This window comes from Anabrus simplex, chromosome 1, assembly GCF_040414725.1.
Source record: "Anabrus simplex isolate iqAnaSimp1 chromosome 1, ASM4041472v1, whole genome shotgun sequence".
In the NCBI taxonomy this organism is placed as follows: domain Eukaryota; kingdom Metazoa; phylum Arthropoda; class Insecta; order Orthoptera; family Tettigoniidae; genus Anabrus; species Anabrus simplex.
The window spans coordinates 189,668,474-189,689,276 of NC_090265.1; the positions used below are offsets into that span (position 1 = coordinate 189,668,474).

The 20,803-nt window shown below is 38.5% G+C and overlaps 1 protein-coding gene across 1 annotated transcript in view; it reads right to left on the minus strand.

Annotated features, from left to right (window-relative positions):
- Positions 1-20,803, minus strand: part of LOC136885511 (intermembrane lipid transfer protein Vps13) — a 1,358,975-nt gene that overhangs the window by 1,250,729 nt on the left and 87,443 nt on the right. The window lies entirely within an intron of this gene.

Consider the following 20,803-nt stretch of genomic DNA (forward strand, 5'->3'; position numbering starts at 1 on the left):
AATATCAGTCTTCCTTTTCCCTGAGAGCTTGAAAGTCCAGAGTAGTAATAAATTTGGAAAATTCCTTTAAATACTTTTTTAATAGCACAGATTTTTGCATTGGACAATTATCATCTCTAATTGCCTAATATTTTTTCACTCCACTGCACACGAAAATTATGTGATCTATTGCCTGAGGGCTGCAGTTACAGGAACACTTGGAGTTACGTATAATTTTAAGTCTGTATAAGTACAAAGCAATATTTCAATGTCCAGTCAGTATTGTAGTCATATTTGGTGTTAAGTTGATTTCAGATTTTAATCTTCCTGCAACTGTTGGAAAGAATTCCTTTGTAAGTGTGCCTTTTGAAGTTTGATCCCATTTTTGCTGCCATTCATGATTGATTCTTTTCTGAGATTTTTCTTTAATGTAGAGATGGGTATTCTATCGAAACAGATTTCACTTAATTTTGCAGCATCCTTTGCAATTTTATCAGCCAGTTCATTGCCTCCAACACCTATATGTGCCTCAACCCATTCGAATTTTATTCTCCAATTATTTATTTTTAGAGTAGCTGTAGTTTTTCTTATATTCTCAATCACTTGGTTATGATTTCTAAAGTCCACAATGGAGTCAACTGCTATCTTACTATCTGTATAAATAATTGTTTTTTTACCTTTGTCATCCTCTGTCCTAGTAGTTACTAAGAATTCCAGAGATTTTAATATGGCTAATTGCTCCACCTCATTATTTGAACAGTTGTCTTGCAATTTAAATTTCAAGTGATCTATTAATTCATGAAATCTGTATATAGTTATGCCAGCTCCCACTCCTTTACTTTTGCTTCCAACTGTGTAAATTTTCAATGGGAATATTACTCATTTAATGCTATTCTTAAGTCTTCGGTACCAGAAAACTTGGCTGGGTGGACCCATCTCATAGGTTTTTCTGGGTGGTCAATGACATAATTCATAGTTGTTTTGCCTGATCTGATATTGTCTAGAGTAACAACCTCTCTTGCCTTGATATCTATAGAAGTAATTCCTGTGGTGATACACAGTGACTCATGAGATACAGTGCGGTACGATCTTGCTATTCTCGATAGAATAAGTCTTTGCACTCTTACGTATTTAATCAGACTGCATTTCTTTTCCAAGGATTCTATCCAGATCGGTACAGCATATATCAGCATTGGTAATATTGCTCCTTTATATATTATTTCCAAAGCCTGGTGTTTTAAACCCCATCCTATTCTTGCCGATTTTGATAATGCGTTTATTAATTATTTTTTTTTTTTGCTAGTTGCTTTACGTCGCACCGACACAGATAGGTCTTATGGCGACGATGGGACAGGAAAGGGCTAGGAGTGGGAAGGAAGCGGCCGTGGCCTTAATTAAGGTACAGCCCCAGCATTTGCCTGGTGTGAAAATGGGAAACCACGGAAAACCATTTTCAGGGCTGCCGACAGTGGGATTCGAACCTACTATCTCCCGAATACTGGATACTGGCCGCACTTAAGCGACTGCAGCTATCGAGCTCGGTGTTTATTAATTTAATACATTTTTCACTGACTTTATTGATGTGGTCATTGAACTTGAAGCGAGTCTATAGTTATTCCTAGATATTCCATCTTGTCTACTTGCTCAAGATGTTTTCAATTCGTAAAGATGCCAACTGTCTTCTTTGCTTTTCTACTTCTTGATATTAACATAACTTTTGACTTACTTTCATTGAAACGGGTTTTGTCGTTTGCTGACCACTTAGTAACTTTCCATAATTCCATATTCACAATATTCTGCTTCAATTTCAGTTTTAGCCCTGACTGCAATTATAAGGTCATCAGCAAATGCTATAGCTTTGGTGTTTTTCCTGTATTCCAAACTGAGCAGTGCATTCAAGTAGCCCAGTCCACAACATGAATCTTGAGGACATCCTTTATTAACTACTGTTTCGACTTGGATACTATTGGAATTCATGAACGCCGTTCTATCCTTGTAGTAGCTCTTAGTAAGGTAGTACAAATTTTTTGGGCATTTAAAATCTTTTAGGGCCTTTAGGACACATGGCCACCACGCAGAGTCAAAAGCTCCTTTTACATCAAGACTAACAATAATGGTAATTTTACCATTTTCGAACGCCTCAGTTATAAATTCCTTAAGTGCCATAGCTGCATCAGTAGTACACTTTTGAGCTGTGAAGCCATACTGATTTTCGTTCAGTAGTTTATTGATATTGAGGCAGTGATTAACAGTCATAAACCACATTTAGCAGGCTTATTGGTTGGAATTTGGATGTATCCTGAAGCTTCTCTTTCCCTGGTTTTGTGATTGGTATGATTCTCACATTTTTCCATCGCTTCGGGAAACAAGCATTCTTCAAGCAACCATTATAAAATTATATCATTATTATTATTATTATTATTATTATTATTATTATTATTATTATAATTATTATTGTTACCGTATTTTTGTGGTAGGTAGAGGTGAAAGAAGGTGCGGGGGTGAACGGGTCTCAAACTACGAAATTAAAGTTAATGTGAAATTTTAACAAGGTTATATTCTCTTTTCAAAATCAAGAAATAACAAGCATGGAAGGTACAGAGTAGCAAGGCAACAAAAGAGCAACAACAGTATTTACAGGCTTTGGGCTTCGAGCCCCGAACTCACAATTCTTGAGCAGTTAGCCCAAGCTTACATGTACATAAGGTTTAACAAAGGGGCAGAAAACCCCAAATCACGCCCAGGAGCACTTGCTCCAAATTACACAGTAAGACCTCCTAGAGGCACGCAGAAACAAATTTTAAAAGAGCGATCCGCTCTCAAAAGTTTAAGCCTATCAAAAGGCCACACCTAACTCGACCTTCAAGCTGTCCTCTAAGGACGTAAACACAGGGGTAAAATACCCAACCTACTGAGGCCTATTAAGCGAGAAAAGGATAATTACATGGCCTCTACAATACCAATGTGAGAGGAGGCGAACTGCACTCCTAATACATTTTGTTTTAAAACCTAATCTGGCTCTAGGCCACAAATGCAAGGGCTAATCCCTTACTAAAGAGGTGACTTTAGAAAAAGAAACAATTTACATTACGTTAAAGAAGAATAGGTTGTGAAAAAGTAAGTTCACCTCAAAACAATATGAGTGGGAGCTCGAGAGGGTTAAGCACTCTCTATCCCAATATGTAGCTTAAAAGAGAATAGATACTAAGAGTCTTTACATTTTAGGGAAAAGTTACATGGTGGAAAAGCTTCGGACCCGCCCCGAGAGTTAAACTGCTGTGCTAGCAAGAAAAGAAGTTATTATACGGCCATTACCTGGTTGTTGAACTGCTGTCCGAAGAAAGAGGCGCTTCCCGCCCCCTGCTATGTACTTTACACACTGAAAGATGGTAGAGAAGTGGCGCAGAGACCCTAAAATCAGCAGTTTATATACTCTCGCGGAAAGTTCGAGGCGTTTCAGGAAAGAAAACACCCGCCCACACTCATTTATTGGTTAGGGTTAAGCAGCATATCCAATTTGAAGAAGAAACACCTTATTGGTCATAAATTAATTAAAGAAATTCGGGATTGGCTAAATTCAAAACAAGGGGAAAGAAAGGGGTATACAGCCAACTTAAACAATACCAGAAAGAAATTTAACAAGAAACAAACTTTTGAAATAAAAATTTCTCCAAAAAAAAAACAGTTCTTTCACCTTGCACTAGGGTGCACTATAGTAGTTCTTCAGTAGTGTCCTCTAGAAGAGAAAGTTCACACTTCTTACTACAAGCAAAACAAAAATACGTCGAAAACGACCCAGTTCAGAAACTTCAAAATTTCCAAGTAGTGACATCTTCTGGGTAACTTGAAAATTAATACATTAGATAAAGTTCGGACTTCCTCCAGCAGAGGATTTTCAACTGGCGCAAAGTCTGAATTAGCGGCGTGGAGGTGTACCGCCCGGTACAATTATTATTATTGTTATTATTGTTATTATTATTATTATTTCAACCTACAGCACCTACTGGGTGGATTGAGTAGCTCAATAGTTGCTGTTGCCAATTCCAAGCCCGCAGAAAGGAAGAGGAATGACTCAATGCCGTAAAATAACAGCCAGAGATGAGCCCGCGAAAAATAGGAGGAGGAATGACTCAATGCCGTAAAATAACAGCCAGAAAATATCTTGAGGCAAATGCACTTCACAATCTCATTTTTCATCATAATGTATTTCATTTAGCACCTTTCCAGATCACATCTGGAATTGCGAACCCTGACCACAGGCAGGGGCTACCGTGGGTGTATTATGCATCTGCGTCAAACTCATGACAGGACCTACTTTGCAGAGGGAGCTCTTCCATGCCATTCTCAGATTTTGCAATGAATTCATCATAACAGCTGAAGTAGGACAAAAAATAATGTTCAGGCAAATCTTTATGCACCCTGAAGACCGAGCACTGCAACAGAGTTTGTGGAAAGAAGAATCCATAACAAGGTAACATACAGCGCAGCATCAGCACCATATCATACCATGAAGGGCATGAACCAGAGTCCTGCAGAGGCGCCCAGCCCATGAGCTGCTTCGGCAGTAGGCTGCAATGGGCTTTGAAAGGCTCGAACATATGAAGCCCGTGACGTCATTGCACGGGCCGGTCTGGGCAGCGCTCTGTCATTCGTACGCGGGGAGCCAAGGACAGCACTGTGGTAGTTCTATGTATGGATGGGCTGCGAACGGAGTCACGAAGAGTCGAGACTGCTACCTCTGGAACCAACACTCTCGACTCGAGTGTTGACTCCACTGATGCAGTAACGCCATCTAACAACTATTGTCGGAACTGCTTGGAATTATAGTTCCACGTTCCTCCCTTGGTAACTCATGATACGATGAATACAAGATGATTATTAGCCAGCAAACATTAAATATTGTTTCAGGATTTTATCATCATTAGTGTTAATGTTGTAGGTCTATTTTAGCGACGATGATGATAATGATGATGCTAATTGTAGTGGTAATAATAATCTGACAGTATACTTTTACATAATCGCCAATATTAACTTTAATGAGTTCAGCTCTGCGGTGTAGGGGGCAACGCGTGCGCCTGGCACCGGCGGTCCCGGATTCAATTCTCGGCCGGGTTAAGTCTTTTTAATTTTAAATGATTAATATCCCTGCCCTGGGGCATACAACAGAAAAAAAAAAAGAAGCAAGTGCTTAGAGTGTGATTTTACAACAAATATTTTACCAAACATAGTGCGTCATAATAGCCGCCTCCACAGTCTGGGGAGGCCCCGGGATTGATTCCTGCCAGGTCAGGGACTTTTACCTGTACCTCAGGTTTTGTGATCACGCTAAGGTAGAGACCGGGTCTAGAAAGCCAAGAATACCGGTCGAGAGGATTCGTCGTGCTGAACACACGTCACCTCGTAATCTACTGGCCTTCGAGCTGGGCAGAGGTCACTTGCTAGGCCAAGGCCTACCAGGGCTGTTGTGAAAAGGGGCTTTTGTGTATACTACTACTACTACTACTACTACTACTACTACTACTACTACTACTACTACTACTACTACTACCACTACTACTACTAATAATAATAATAATAATAATAATAATAATAATAATAATAATAAATGTCCGCCTCTGTGGTGTACTGCTTAGCATGATTAGCTGCCACCCCCAGAGGCCCGGGTTTGATTCCCGGCTCTGCCACGAAATTTGAAAAGTGGTACGAGGGCTGGAACGGGGTCCACTCAGCCTCGGGAGGTCAACTGAGTAGAGGTGGGTTCGATTCCCACCTCAGCCATCCTGGAAGTGGTTTTCTGTGGTTTCCCACTTCTCCTCCAGGCAAATGACGGGATGGTCCCTAACTTAAGGCCACGGCCGCTTCCTTCCCTCTTCCTTCCCTGGCCCTTCCAATCTTCCCATCCCTTCACAAAGGCCCCTGTTCAGCATAGCAGGTGAGGCCGCCTGGGCGAGGTACTGGCCATTCTCCCCAGCTGAATCCCCGGCCCAAACTCTGAAGCTCCAGGACACTGCCCTTGAGGCGGTAGAGGTGGGAACCCTCGCTGAGTCCGAGAGTAAAACCGACCCTGGAGTGTAAACAGATTACAAAACGAAATAATAATAATAATAATAATAATAATAATAATAATAATAATAATAATAATAATAATAATAATAATAATAATAATGCAACAAGACTTAACGTGGTACTTGAATTACAATGATAACCTACAACCTGTTTTCCAGTCATGACCGGGTCAGGAATGGAATGAATGAAGCCCCCATCCTGCGGCGAGGATAGGAATTGTACCGCTTGCCGAGGCCTGTTGCATTCCTCTAGGGCAATGATGAATGACTGACAGATAAACTGATGTTGGAGAGTGTTGCTATAATGGATGATGACAGGGAAAACGGGAGTACCCGGAGAAAAACAAATCTCAAGTGGAGTGACCGTGATTTGAACCATGGAACCCAGCGGTGAGAGGCCAACAGGCCAACGTGCTGCCGCCTGAGCTACGGAGGCTTTTAATGGTGTAATGTATGTTCGAATTATGTTAGAGGATTTACCCATATTAGATTTGTTTTCATCGTTCATGTGCAATTCGTAATGATTTACCATCGATATCTGTTTAACAATTTCCTGATCACGACAAATAAAGATGTGAAATTGAATGTCCGTGGCCTGTTATGCCGATACTTTGACATTACACATTTAATTTTATTTCAACTACACCATTACGCTCGTCATCTTCGTTAACGATATCATACTTCACTCTACAATACTCTTAAAAAACCCAATGGACAAATGAGCAGCAAAATGTATGATATTTCATGTTATTTCCTGCGCCTCAACGCGCAAGCGGCCCCGCAATGAGAGTCAAGTTCGCTTGGAGTCACGAGGCTTCATGCGAAGCGACCGTGCGGCCCCGCAATGCGCATCAAGTTAACTTGGAGTCGAGAGGCTCCATGCGAACCGAGACCGGTGTTCGGAGTCAATGGAGTCAACGCTCTCGATTCCAGGCTTCAGTCGCGCCCATCCCTAGTTCTATGGGCGTACTGCTTCAATGTGTACAGTGTACTGCGTGTCAGCGGAGTGCGTTGCATTACAGTCAAGTGGAGCCAATCAAATTTGCTGTGGTTTTCAGTTTGACTTCTCCGTCTATCCTATTATCGGAAGCGAATGTGGACTGTAGTTCCAAAAGAAAGGAAACCATGGCAAAAAAAAAAGAAATAACAAACGAACTAAAAACCGCATAATACAATACTTCTGAACCGGATCCTAAACTTAAAAGTCGTATTTGGTTGGTATTCAAGCCTGCAGTTGATGGTGATGGGAAAGACATTAATTTTGTGTGCTGTGCGATCTGTAGTGAACTTTATGTACATACTAGCAGTTACCCGCGGCTACTCGCGTGGAATCGTAATTTGATAAAAGTAATCGTTCCTCGGTACTATACTAAGACATTATCTGAAAATCCCTGAAAGTATAAAAACCTCACTGAAAAATTGAGTTTCATTTACCCCAGAAACTCTTTGTAAACCAAGTGTGTGGTATTGCCTTTTGGGGCTGAGATGACTATGCGACATAGAACTCTACACGTGAGAACGTCTTCTCTCAAGTAAAAACAAAGAAAGTTTCTTTATTTTGAAATACATATTTCCACATCTGTTAATTGTTTGAGATATACTATAGATATGCTCGTCTTAAGAATTCACGCCAACCCACATTTCAGTCCTCCCCCTCCCTTAAGTGTCTCTTCCGAAAACAAAATAATACATCTCTCTTTATTTTTAAAAGAGATTATAAATACCACTTCACGTCTGTAACATGTTAAGTTTTTGAGATATATTGTAGATATGCTCAGGGATTATGTGTACAAATTTTGGTTGGCAGCTATGCCCAAACATACACGCATAATCTCACTGCTGTAGAATCCTGGAGCTGGCATTGCCATAGTTACGGCAGTACATTTCCTTATCCAATTCCGAGAGCAGGGGTAGTGTGGTGCCAATATCTCCATAATGGTTTTGAGATATAAGCATCCGTATAAGAAGAATTCAACCCCTTTTTCAGCCCTTCCTCTACCCCCACCTACGTGGATTTTCCAAAAGAGTGACATGTTTATTTATTTTTAAAGGACATTCCAAGTATCAAGTTCCATGTCTGTAATATGTAACGTTTTTGACATACACTGCAGATATACCGATACTCATTTTAAAAATTCACCTGCTTTTTCAATTTTTTCAGTCCCGTAAGTGTTTTTTCTGAAAACAAAACAACACGTGTTTATTGATAAAGGAGCTGCCAAATACCAATTATCACGACTGTAACATCTTCAGGTCTTGAGATATTTGCATCCTCATGAAAAGAATTCAACATCTATTTCAAACCCCCCCCTCCTTCCGAAGTTAATTTTACACGAAAAAATGAGTGTTTTTTTATTTTTAAATGTGATTACAAATACCCATTTTCACGTCTGCAACTTCTTTAGGTTTTTTAGATATAAGTATCCTCATGCAAATAATTCAACTAATATTTCATTCCTTTCATTCCCCCGTAAGTGGATTTTCCAAAACCAAAAGAAAACGTATTTCTTTCTTCTTAAAGGAGACTCTAAATACCAATTTTTACGTCTGTAACAACTTCAGTTTTTGAGATATCAGTACCCGAATAAAATTAATTCAACCCCCTTTTCAGAGTCCCTTTTACACCCACCCACCCCCCACCCCCGCCACGTTAAGTGGTTTTCTAAAAAACAAAATAATACCTGTTTTTTATTTTTAAAATATTAAAAATATCAATTTTCACATCTGTAACGTGTTAATTGTTTGAGATATACTGTAGATATGCTCATCTTAAGAATTCACGCCAACCCACATTTCAATCCTCCCCCCCCCCCCCCCCTTAAGTGTGTCTTCCGAAAATAAAATAGTACATCTCTCTCTATTTTTAAAGGAGATTATAACCCTTTCAGACCGGAAAGAAAACTGGAGGCGTGAATTTTTGTTTGTACGTCAAGAACTGACTAAAATGCTCCTCAATACACATATTAATAGTTTATTTTACAAAATAAAAACTAACATCCGAAAAACAGGACCCACACAATTGTGCGTATCAAAATTCAAAACCTCGTTGTATCACGTACGATGGTGTAGCTTCAAAATTTACGTTCACTAACCAATGTACACACTTCATTGAATATATTCCGGTATTCAGTAAAGCTTCTAGATTAATATAAACGCAGTAAATAAATACTTACTTTCGGCACTACTGCTTCCTGCCATCTCGCCGATCAACTGTGCTTTTTAAACTCTTCTTCCTTCGCCCTGGCGGTCAAGCGCATACTGAAATAAATTGAAATACACGCCACGTGTCCTGCACAATCACTGCAGTCCGGTGTAGCGCCGAAAAAACATCAAATACGGTCAGGGATAACTAAAATACGAACCCGCACAATTGTGCGTACTCGGTCTGAAAGGGATAAATACCACTTCACATGTGTAACATGTTAAGTTTTTGAAATATATTGTAGATATGCTCAGGGATTATGTGTACAAATTTTGGTTGGCAGCTATGCCCAAACGTACACGCATAATCTCGCTGCTGTAGAATCCTGGAGCTGGCGTTGCCATGGTTACGGCAGTACATTTCCTTATCCAATTCCGAGAGCAGGGGTAGTGTGGTGCCAGTATCTCCGTAACGGTCGGTTTAAGGGCCTTAAAACATGGTTTTTGGGCCCATAGGGCTTACCAAGATTTGTTCTTTGGGTCAAGGGGCTTAAAATGAGCTTAGTCTCGTCCTTGCACGACAAATTTGATATTTTGCCTATATTAGCCTGTTATTTTTATATATCCCCGTCGCCCCCCACCGCGAATTGTTTTGAAAATAAAATACAGCCCATGTCTCTCAGGGATAATAGATATTTACATTAGGATTTTTAGAATCGGTCCAGTAGTTACTGAGATTACCCTCCAGATATACACAAACTAACACAATTCATGCTCTCTCTTTATTATATTAGTATACTGCAGATTAAAGGAGTCGGACTGATTTTGTCTTTTTATGATTAGATAAACTTACGATGAATGAGGTGTGCTTGAATGACGAGCATTCTAATGTTTCCGTGTCATCAGACTCCACGACTATGCCACAACCTGCCAAAGTAATGAAGTTCTCTTCGTAGACTGACGTTCATGATGCTCCTATTCCAACAGATGGGCTGGAAAGTTATTTAAAGCAAAATTGTGGAATGGGAGAAAATAGATATAGCATCCTATTGGAGAGCAAATGGACAAAACTATTCAAAATTTCACCAGATCACTAAGAAAGTAATATGTATGCAAGCACCAAGTTTAGCTTCAGAGAGAAATTTCAGTTCAGCGGGCTTCATTCTCTTCTACAGCCAGACAATTGCTGATGCTCTTCTTTTCATTCACAGTAATTCCATTCCACCACCATTAACAATGACAAACTACGCACACTAAGTAAAAGCTATGTTCATGTTTGTTTTTGTTGTTGGCATATTGCACGTCATATCTGTTTGTAGGCCCTATTTTATTTTGAGGTAAACGCGAATGAAGTCCTATGAATATGCTTCGTGTTATTTAGATTCATTTTCAGTTAACTTGATGTCAACTGCAAACGAATATTAGTTTATAACAAAGTTTCTGTTTGTTTTCAATTATTATTATTATTATTATTATTATTATTATTATTATTATTACAGTGCAGGAGAAATCTCTACTGTTTAATTTCCAAATCTGATTAGCCTACTTTAAAGTATGTTATTAGTGTACGGGAATTCGTAGAGTGAATGATCCGAATAGTAGTGTGACGTGAACATCTCGTGCACGGCGCACACGTTATTGTGGAAAAGTACTCAAGGTTATTCTACTGAGCCCGCCCAGTGTGGTGGACTGAGGTGGGCTGTATGAGCCCAGTGCTGTGGGCCAGTACGCTGCCGCGTCAGAAGAGAATGGCACTGCACGGGCTGGGCTGCCAGAGCCCGTGGGTTTGAAGTGCTGCGCGGTGGGTCTGGCTGCAGGACTCTGGCATGAACAAATTAGCTAATTTTTACGAGAACAATTTTCCAGCAGCAACTCGACCCATGGTGTTCCTCATGTAAAGGTACTAATCGCACGTAGTCTCATGGTTCTAATTTAATCATCCCTTGGTTGCCCCTTTTAGTCGCCTCTTATGAAAGGCAGGGGCTACTGTGGGTGTATTATGCATCTGCGTCAAACTCATGACGGGACCTACTTTGCAGAGGGAGCTCTTCCATGCCATTCTCAGATTTTGCTATGAATTCATCATAACAGCTGAAGTAGGAAAAAACATAATGTTCAGGCAAATCTTTATGCACCCTGAAGACCGAGCACTGCAACAGAGTTTGTGGAAACAAGAATCCATGAAGATTTATCAACTTAACAAGGTAATATACAGCGTAGTATCAGCACCATATCGTACCATGAGGGGCATGAACAAATTAGCTAATCTTTTATGAGAACAATTTTCCAGCAGCAACAGAACAAACTAATGAACGGAGGCATGCAATTATGCAAATGAAGGTCCAAGAACAAACAGTATCTCCAAAGATCTGGAAGAAGAGAGTGACATGGGAAATCTGTTGGTTTTAGACAAGCTAGAAGCTAGTAAGACTTTTGCGCTGCTCTAGGATTCACCTTAACACTGTTTCCAATGTCACCCTGAATTGCCGAAGCAGACACTGAAATCCAAAAGAGAGGTTGCATCTAAAACTATACAAGTTTTTGACCTTCTAGGGCTCTTACGTCCAGTGCTACTCAAAGGAAAACTGTTCATGCAAAGTGTGTGAATAGATGGACTAGAATGGGATTATTATTTATCATTAAGGTGAGATTTTGCCTATTTTATTCTTGTGTACGAAAACTTTGGCTTTTAAGATAAAAATTCGCTTCAGGCTCTTTTTAGCAAGAATTTGTTGGTTTTATTGTGCTTATAAATGCCTATTTCATGGGTTCATGCCTATTTGGAGTTCAATTGCCTATTTAATGCCTTTTGACAGTCTTTTAAACAATCCAGTTTTCTTCCAAGGCATTATATTCTACCTGGTGTGGTTAACAGAATTATCTACCCTACTAACAACTAGGAGAATCCTCAGAATTCTTCAGGAAGTGTTTGGAGAATTTACGTCAGGACAAACAAGAACAACTTGACCATGGAGACTTCCACCTCTCCCATCTCCTAGGATGATATGCAAGAACAAATCAACATTAACTATGTTGTACACACTCATATTCTCTACCTCCCTCTTACTGCAAATTGTTGGACACTTTGTGTAGAGATCTACTCTGAAGAATTGATGATGATTGCTGTTCAAAGGGGCTTAACATCTAGTATTCAGCCCCTTTAAAAAAAGGGTGTTTGGCAATGTCTAAAGAAAAATCTTCCAAATCCTACTGGCTGAAGCAGTGAATCACTGAAGATTTTAACTTCACTACTGATGGAAGGGTAGTCTTCCATCAAGCTTGAAGTAAGGAGGTCGCTTTCATCATTTTTGTGACTGAGCACTATAATCGCATTTTGCTACTAAATTATGTACTGTGGCAAACTGTTTTGTTTAATGACATAATTCAGGCCATGGACGAGGATGCTGTCTACAGAAGCCAAGAAAGTCACACCGTGCCCATTGGATCAATCTGATTTGGCATTCCTGAAGGTAACTTCAGCATGCTGCCGGAGGCCATCACAGTGTTGGAGAGAAGTGGCATGCCCCTTATGGAGTCTATTAGAATTTTGAAAGAATTTGAGGGAAGTCTTGAGCAAACATCTGGGAAGGTAACCACTATCAGAGAAAAGTTTGATAGGATCATGCAACAAAATTCAAGGTGGAAAGAGAGTAAAAGTACCATTTCATGTGATGTGGTATTAGATCCTTCTCAGAATACAAAAACATTCACCATGACAATAGAACACTACTGTCATCTGAAAACAGTGAAAATTTGTTAGTTGTAAATTCTTTCCATAGTCATTGGCTGAACTATAAAATTATATTTTTTAATGCATATTCAATTGCCTATTTTAAAAAATGGTGCCTATTTTGGATATATTTAGGGCTATATGCCTGCCTACTTCTTTTAGGGGGGAGACCCAGCTTAACAAAGGAAAAAAATAGGTTAATATTCATTCAATTGTTAAATATGCTACCATTCTTGTTGACAATTGCTGCACATATCCCAGTATTGGCATGCTTCTTGGCAACCAGAAGCAACTTCAATAATGTCAGAATTTTAATAATTTCATATTTTAAAATAAAATATTCAAAATTTCCCGCCTTTTTAACAGTATATCACCGTTTCCCTTATAAATTCCAAGTTTATAAGAATTTTCGTACTTTTCCTTTTTTAAGGTGTGTATCAAAACTCCAGCTACAAAATGAACCTCAATCATTTACATAGACTGTGATTTGGATTTTTTGTCGCGTTTTTATTCCGAGCACCAGAAAATATTAATAGCTTTTTAAATAAAAATGTTATATAAAATCGAATTTAAATCCTATTGATCTGAATGAGGTACAGATTGTAGTACAACATTATGGGAGGAAACTCTTGAAAAAAATCATAATTATCCATGAATCAGTAAGAGAGTTATGAAGGAAACCGTGATATATTGTTAAAAAGGCGGGAAATTTTGAACATTTTATTTTAAAATGTTATAATTAGAATTTTGACATTATTGAAGTTGCTTCTGATTGCTCTTAAGCATGCCAAGCCTGGGGTATGTGCAGCATTTGTCAACAACTTTTGTAGCATATATAACAATTGAATGAATATTGGCCTATTTTCCCCGTGTTGAGCTAGGTCTCCCCCCTTTAGTGCCTACAAAACATGACCCTATTTATCACTGGAACAACTAGTTAAAATTGATTTACTTGGATTCAGTGATGCTTCTGCATTTACTCTGTCAAACAAATGAGGGCTACTATATCTCTAATTTGATTTGTTCCCTTACCCACACTTGATTTGGACGCAGCTCTTCTACTTGTACAATTTGTGAAGAGAACAGAAAACACCTTGAGAGCAAAACTTGATCAGATCCAACTGTGGAGAGACAGGACAGTTACACTGGGATAGACTGGCACAGAACCATGGTTGTGCAAAACATCTGTAGCAAATAGAGTGGCTAATATACGAGAAACAACTGATCATGTTTCCTCGGAAGAAAATCTGTCTGAACTTCCTTCAAGAGAAGTTGCATCAGCAGAGCAAAAGAAGAAATAGCCCTTGGTGGAATGGATCCTCATGGCTCAGCACACCGGATCCATATACAGAACAATACGAAGATCCTGAAACAAATTTGCCAGAGATAAAGGACACAACAGTAACCCTTACTGCAACATTCACAGAGAATCTTCAAACTGAATTTTTATAATTTCCTAAGTTGTGAATTATCATGGAATATTGTCAAATATTAGTTTACAATTGTAAAGATTTGAGTGAGAAGAAAACTGGTTTGTTAGAACAAGAAATTTGACAAGCAGAAAATGAAATATAAGCTAAGAGTCATTCTCACAAGCAAGTAAGAGTTTGGAAAATAGCCAAGATCTTCCGAAATGAAGTTTGTTGAAGTCATTTAGCCCATTCATAGACAGTGATGAGTCTGATTAAAGTAGAAGGAAGATTTTGATTCTCTGAACTGACAGAAAGAAGACACCCTGTTTTTTACATGTAAAACATCACAAAGATAATCACGGAAGGAAAACATTGTCATCGTCAACACTGCCCATCAGAACAGTTGTTATACCCAGTCTGTCAGAAATATTGGCCTACAAGTGTTCAAACAGAACAGTTTTTTTTTTTTTTTTTTTTTTGCTCTACATAGCACTGACACATAGGCCTTATGGCGACGATGGGATAGTGCAGGGTTAAGAGTTGGAAGGAAGTGGCCATGGACTTAAGATACAGCCCCAGAATTTGCCTGGTGTGACAGTGAGAAATCATGGAAAACTATCTTCAGGGATACCAGCAGTAAGGTTTGAACCCACTATCTCCCAAATGCAAGCCACAACAACACACCGTTAAAAGCATGGCTAATTCGCTCGGTGGTCAAACAAAAACAAGGCCGTGAAGATGTGTTTGAAGTGTTCCTGTTGCAATGCTATATTGGCAGATATCTGTACAGAGAGGGCCATACCAGTTCTTTGTCCTTCCACTAACACCAGAGTAGACTGTGCAAGTACAATATCCATTCAAGAAAAATGCATGAAATACCTGTTTACAAAGGCTACATAGTAGTATTAACAAGTTTCAGCAGCACGGCAATGAGTGCAATTGGAGGTCGTGTCAGAGCTCACTACAAAAGCAATTTTTGCTGCAATGCTACGCATCATAGCACAACAAGGGTTATGCAAGCAACTTTTTTCAGAATGGGAGGAACTTTGTTTGAGCGGCAAACAAATTAAAAGATATTCAACACTTTCGGGAGGAAGAATTAACGAATATCATCTGCTTTCTGTCTGGCTCAATGATTAAATGGTTAGCGTGCTGGACTTTTGTCCAAGGGATCCCAGTTCAAAGATATAAACTTCATTTTTGTTTCCGTATTGAACTGAGAACACGAAGATACGCTTTTAAGGTTCAACCTTTTCAATACAAATTACGAGTTATATATTATTTACAACATTTATTTAATAATGGTACCAGTTTTGACATTTAAATGCCATCAGGCATAAAATACATTAATCACACAATTGAGGAAGGACATGATAATTGATGTTGTGACACATTAATACATACACAGTTTTTCAACAATAAAAGATTAATTAAAATTTTTGACATGTTATCGACGTATAAAAGTCTTCTGAAACGCTTATTTACACTGTGTGCTAAATAAAATAGTAATAAACTTATAGCAATCACTTGATTGATACACTGTTTTTGTTGATCTGTTTATGTGCTAATATTCAAATCATCATGTCATATTTACGGTTGCATTTGAATCTCTGGCTATAATTTGTCAGTCCGTTAAGACACGTTATTCAAATGCTGTCAAAGTGAAAACATAATTTTAGTTGATAACACCTTGTTCATGTAAAGAACTTGTAGAACTATGCATTAGTATATCTCGTTACTCATTACACACGTCTCGAAAGGCTTGTTGTATTCATTAAAATTATATGTTGATGTATTAATAAAATGATAAAGTAAGAAACAGTTAATGGTAATTGGTTGTCCTTCTGTCTTCTCTTTTGATGTAGTACAGGTGAACAATTTTTTTCTTTTTTCTTTTTCCTTCTCAGTTCAATTGAAGGATTTGAATCAGCCTGAAGCAAAATCAAAACAAAGGAACTGTAATCGTTACTTCAGCGGCTACACCAAACACAGTAAAGGGAGGAAGGTAAGGGCAATTACACAGTACCAAAGACTACTAAATACACAATAAAACATCTGATGAACTACGCGGAACTCCGCCGATAACAACACTGGTAAATATCAGTAGGGGCAACTTAATTATAAACCAGGAACGTGGAAAGGGGCTGGGAACCTACCAAGGGCATGGAGAAGGCTTAGGTTGCAGTTTCCGGAAAAATCAACCATGATCCTTGATTTTCAAAAATATTATTTACAAATGAACTTTACAAATGAATTCCAAACAATTTCAGCCATGCGGAAGGTACCGATACATAGTTTGTAAAATACAAATTACATGTTCCTTGAGATACACAAATTGGACGTTCCTTGACAATAGCTTCCTACAAGTTCAAAGAGTCAAGCAACCACCATACATCTAATTACAACCCAACTCGTAATATGCTATTACAAGAGTGAAGTTAAACGTACCTTTCAAAATCTCTGAACAAAATAACTGAAAAAGGGTAAAATCAGAAATATCTAAACTTGGCGCAGAGGCTAGTTCAACTTGGTCCCACACCAAAAACACTTCTGATGCGGGGCAGAGGAAAAACTAGAGTACATCAAGTGACACGGAACTACTAGAGACAAAACCCCAAAGTAAATACATAAAACTACAATTTACATGTTTAGCGAAACAAGGAAAGGGGAATGCCTCGAAAGCAAACAAGCAAGCCCAGCTGAAAGCTAAGGCATCTGAAATAACTGCGTGGCGAGTCTGGGTGAGGTTAGGGAAAACTCCTATATGAAAAACCAAGCGAACATTAAATAAAATTTAAGGTGGAACAGAAAGCAAGAGTGCTTACCCCAACGTGGCCCATCCCGGTAGCGAGGCGTCGCTGACGACATCAAAACTTCGGACAGTCAAGAGATAGAAGACAGACAGACCGACACAAAATGCTGCCTCGCTCTCTTTAAAAAGGGGAACCCTGGCCTTGGAGTAGCCAATCAGAACACAGGAGCCCGCCTATCACCACCCAACTTTACCAATCACAGCTCTTACTTCAGTCGCGATGTTCAAATAACTTTCTCAAATACACACGATCGTGAATCTTCCATTTCCAGAACAGTCAGTATATACTTTCTAGAATACATAACTAACAGAGGCCAACACACCCTGTTCCAAAATTCATGTCACAACTTTTTGGACAGTTCCAGTAAATATGGAAATGAAATCTAGTTGTTACAAATACCATATGTTACCAAAATATTTACACTGTACAGGTTAGGTCATTACTTGGAATACAAATAAAACATTCTATCACCACACTTCAGATGATACAGTAAGTACTACTTAACAAGGTTTACAAATAAAATCTTCTATAAACACTTTCTACTTCCAATATATTCTACACCTGTGTCAGGAACTATAAGACTATTAAATTTTGTTTTAGGCAACAACTATTTCACTTTTAATAAGAAAATTTATGAACAGAACGGTTTAGCGATGGGTCACCCAATATCGGGCATCCTAGCTGATATTTACATGGACTTGATTGAATACACAAAAATAAGATCTAATATCAAAGGGATTTGTTTGTGGTTGAGATACGTGGATGACACGTTTGTAATAATCGATAAGAATGTCACCAATAGTAGTCTTAGAAAGCTTAAATAATATCAACCCTAACTTAAATTTCACTAAGGAAGATGAAGACAAAGGCTCCTTAAATTTTTTAGACATAAAGGTCACCCGAACCATTAACACTTCGATTTCCAGATTCATAGAAAGCCTACACATTCGTCTGTAACCATAAATAATTCCTCATTACACCCCGGTTCTCAGAAATAGGCATCTTTTCATAGTTTAATATATAGAGCATTAAGAATTCCACTCTCCCCTACTAGTTTAAAAACTGAGTTAAATTGCCAAAATTAATGGTTTTAAGGTTGAAATGGTAAACCGCTTAATTCATAAAATTAAAAACAAGTTGTCCACAAATCTTATACCCGACAAACCTAAAAGAACTGAATAGGCCACTTTCACGTATAGTAGTCCAGTTGTCCACCAAATTGCCAACACTTTCAACAAATGCAATATGAACATAGCCTTTAGAACAACCAACACAACTCAAAATATATTCTTCAATTATGATAAAAACAACAATAACAACAATAAATATTCAGGTTCAGGAGTCTAAAGATTAACATGTTCTCAGTGTGGAATTTCATATGTTGGACAGATTGGACAAAGCTTCTATATAAGGTACATGGAACACTTCAAAGCAGAAAAACACAATAAATATTCAGCAATGAGCACACATATGAAGGAAACTGGTCACAGTTTCACTTCAATTGAAAAGGATCTCACAACAATTAGGAATACAAGCAAAGGTAAACTCTTAAATGAATTAGAGAATATATATATTTTCCTAGACAAAACACACAATATAGAAACCTTAACAATGATATGGAAGTCAGAAGTCCCCTATATACTTTAACGCCTAAGTTATTAAAAACGGTCAACCTAAACCAGAATAGAGTCCCACGAATATTTAAATCCTTTGAAAGAAAAACTCCCCTTATCTCACCAAATACCAAGCCTCCACTTGCCCCTCCAAACAACCCACCTCCCACATTAACATTGGCATGCAAAGCTCCGCCTACATCCGCTTCCCCTTAGCATTCCCCACCACCTCTACCGGATCGATACAATCTCAACATTAATGCTGGCATATGTAAATACATTAGGTTAAGTAGGTCTCGACACCCAGTAGAATGTATATATAACATTAATAATGTACATATTGAGCGAGTTAAAACCATGCATTTGTTAGGAATAACCATTTCTGAACAACTAAACTGGAACACACAAACAGAGGAAGTGAGATGCAAAGCTGCCAGGGTGCTCAATTTTATGCACAGGAGCCTCCGTGGGTGCAAGTCGAATGCTATACGGACGGCTTACCTGACACTAGTGAGACCTATACTAACGTACGGTCTACCTGCCTGGCACCCTACTACTGCAGCTAACCTTCACAAACTAGAAGGAATCCAACATCGCGCTGAACAACTAATTAACAAGAACAGCGGCCTGTCTTCCCTCCCATCAATCGCCTCCTTGTGTAAACAAAGCGACATCACCTTCTTACACGTTATAATTCTCATGTTAGGTCCGTATTGAAATGTACGTAAATATAAAGTATGTTAAAAGTGTTATTTTTTATATCCACCTATTCAATACAAAGAGATCTTTTTAGAAATTAAATATTATTACAAAATGTTAAGGGACATGTTTCGCCCATATTAAGGGCATCATCAGCCTCAAACTCAAACCTGTATGGTGAAAAATCAGGATCCTGATTGCTCTTACAAGTCATAAAAAGATGATATCATTGTAGGTGTCTGTCCAAACATACAAAAATTGGTAGAATGTCCTTGGCTAAAATTGCAGTATCAAGGTGCATGTCAAAAGTTCACACAATTATACTTTCTGGAGCGTTGAAAAACTTGTTGGGTACTTAGAACGCTATAATGCCATTAAGCACAATAAATTTTCAGCTATGAGCTCCCATATGAAAGAAACAGGACATCACTTCACGACGATAGAAAGAGACCTCACAATTATTAAAAGAGTAGACAAAGGAAAGTTGATGAATGAACTTGAAACCATCTATATATTTTTGGACCAATACTACATTAAAAAAAAAAAAAAAAAATCTAAACCTCAATGATTTAATTGAAGTCAAGAATCCATTATACGAAAGTTTACCCAAATTGTTGCAAACTCTAAATTCAAAACATAACTACATTCTTAAAAATCTTAAGTTAACATCTTCTAGAACCTCCACTACTTTAACTAACTTGACTCCCTTCATGTCCGCCCCCACAATTCTCCCGCAACCCAACACGACTCCCTCCCTGTACGACCATGCAAATCTCTCGCATCCGACAACACACAAACTTAATGCTCCGCCTACCCCCTCCCCTCCACCACACCCTCCTCCGCCAATTTCACATCGATACAATACTAGAAGCACAAGTGTCAGGCATTCAATGCTACCATAGCAACTGCATAACAGTCAAAGAAATAAATGAACCTACACATAACGTTTTTCTTCAACTAACCTTTCCATAACTAATTTACATCTGTACAGACGAAATGGTAAGTGTTTTATACAGTTTCCATGTTTTATTTTTTAAACCCATATTCTCTTCAAAAATACCTTCCTAAGCATTCACTCTCCTCTTGTTACAGACTCTATCAGTGTCGAAAAACCTTCGACTTTCGCTCCTTCAAACAAGATAAATACATCTATAGACACCGAATACTTTTTCCTTACTCCCACAATTACTTAAAGAAGACAGTTATCTTATCATAACGCATTCGACTTTCACTCCTTCAGCCAGTTAAATAGACTATAGGCAGCTGAACAGCCACTTAAGAAGGCAGTTGTCTTTTCACAACATACGAAATTGGCATCTGTGACAGTGTATCAGCTTTGCTTTTTCTGATC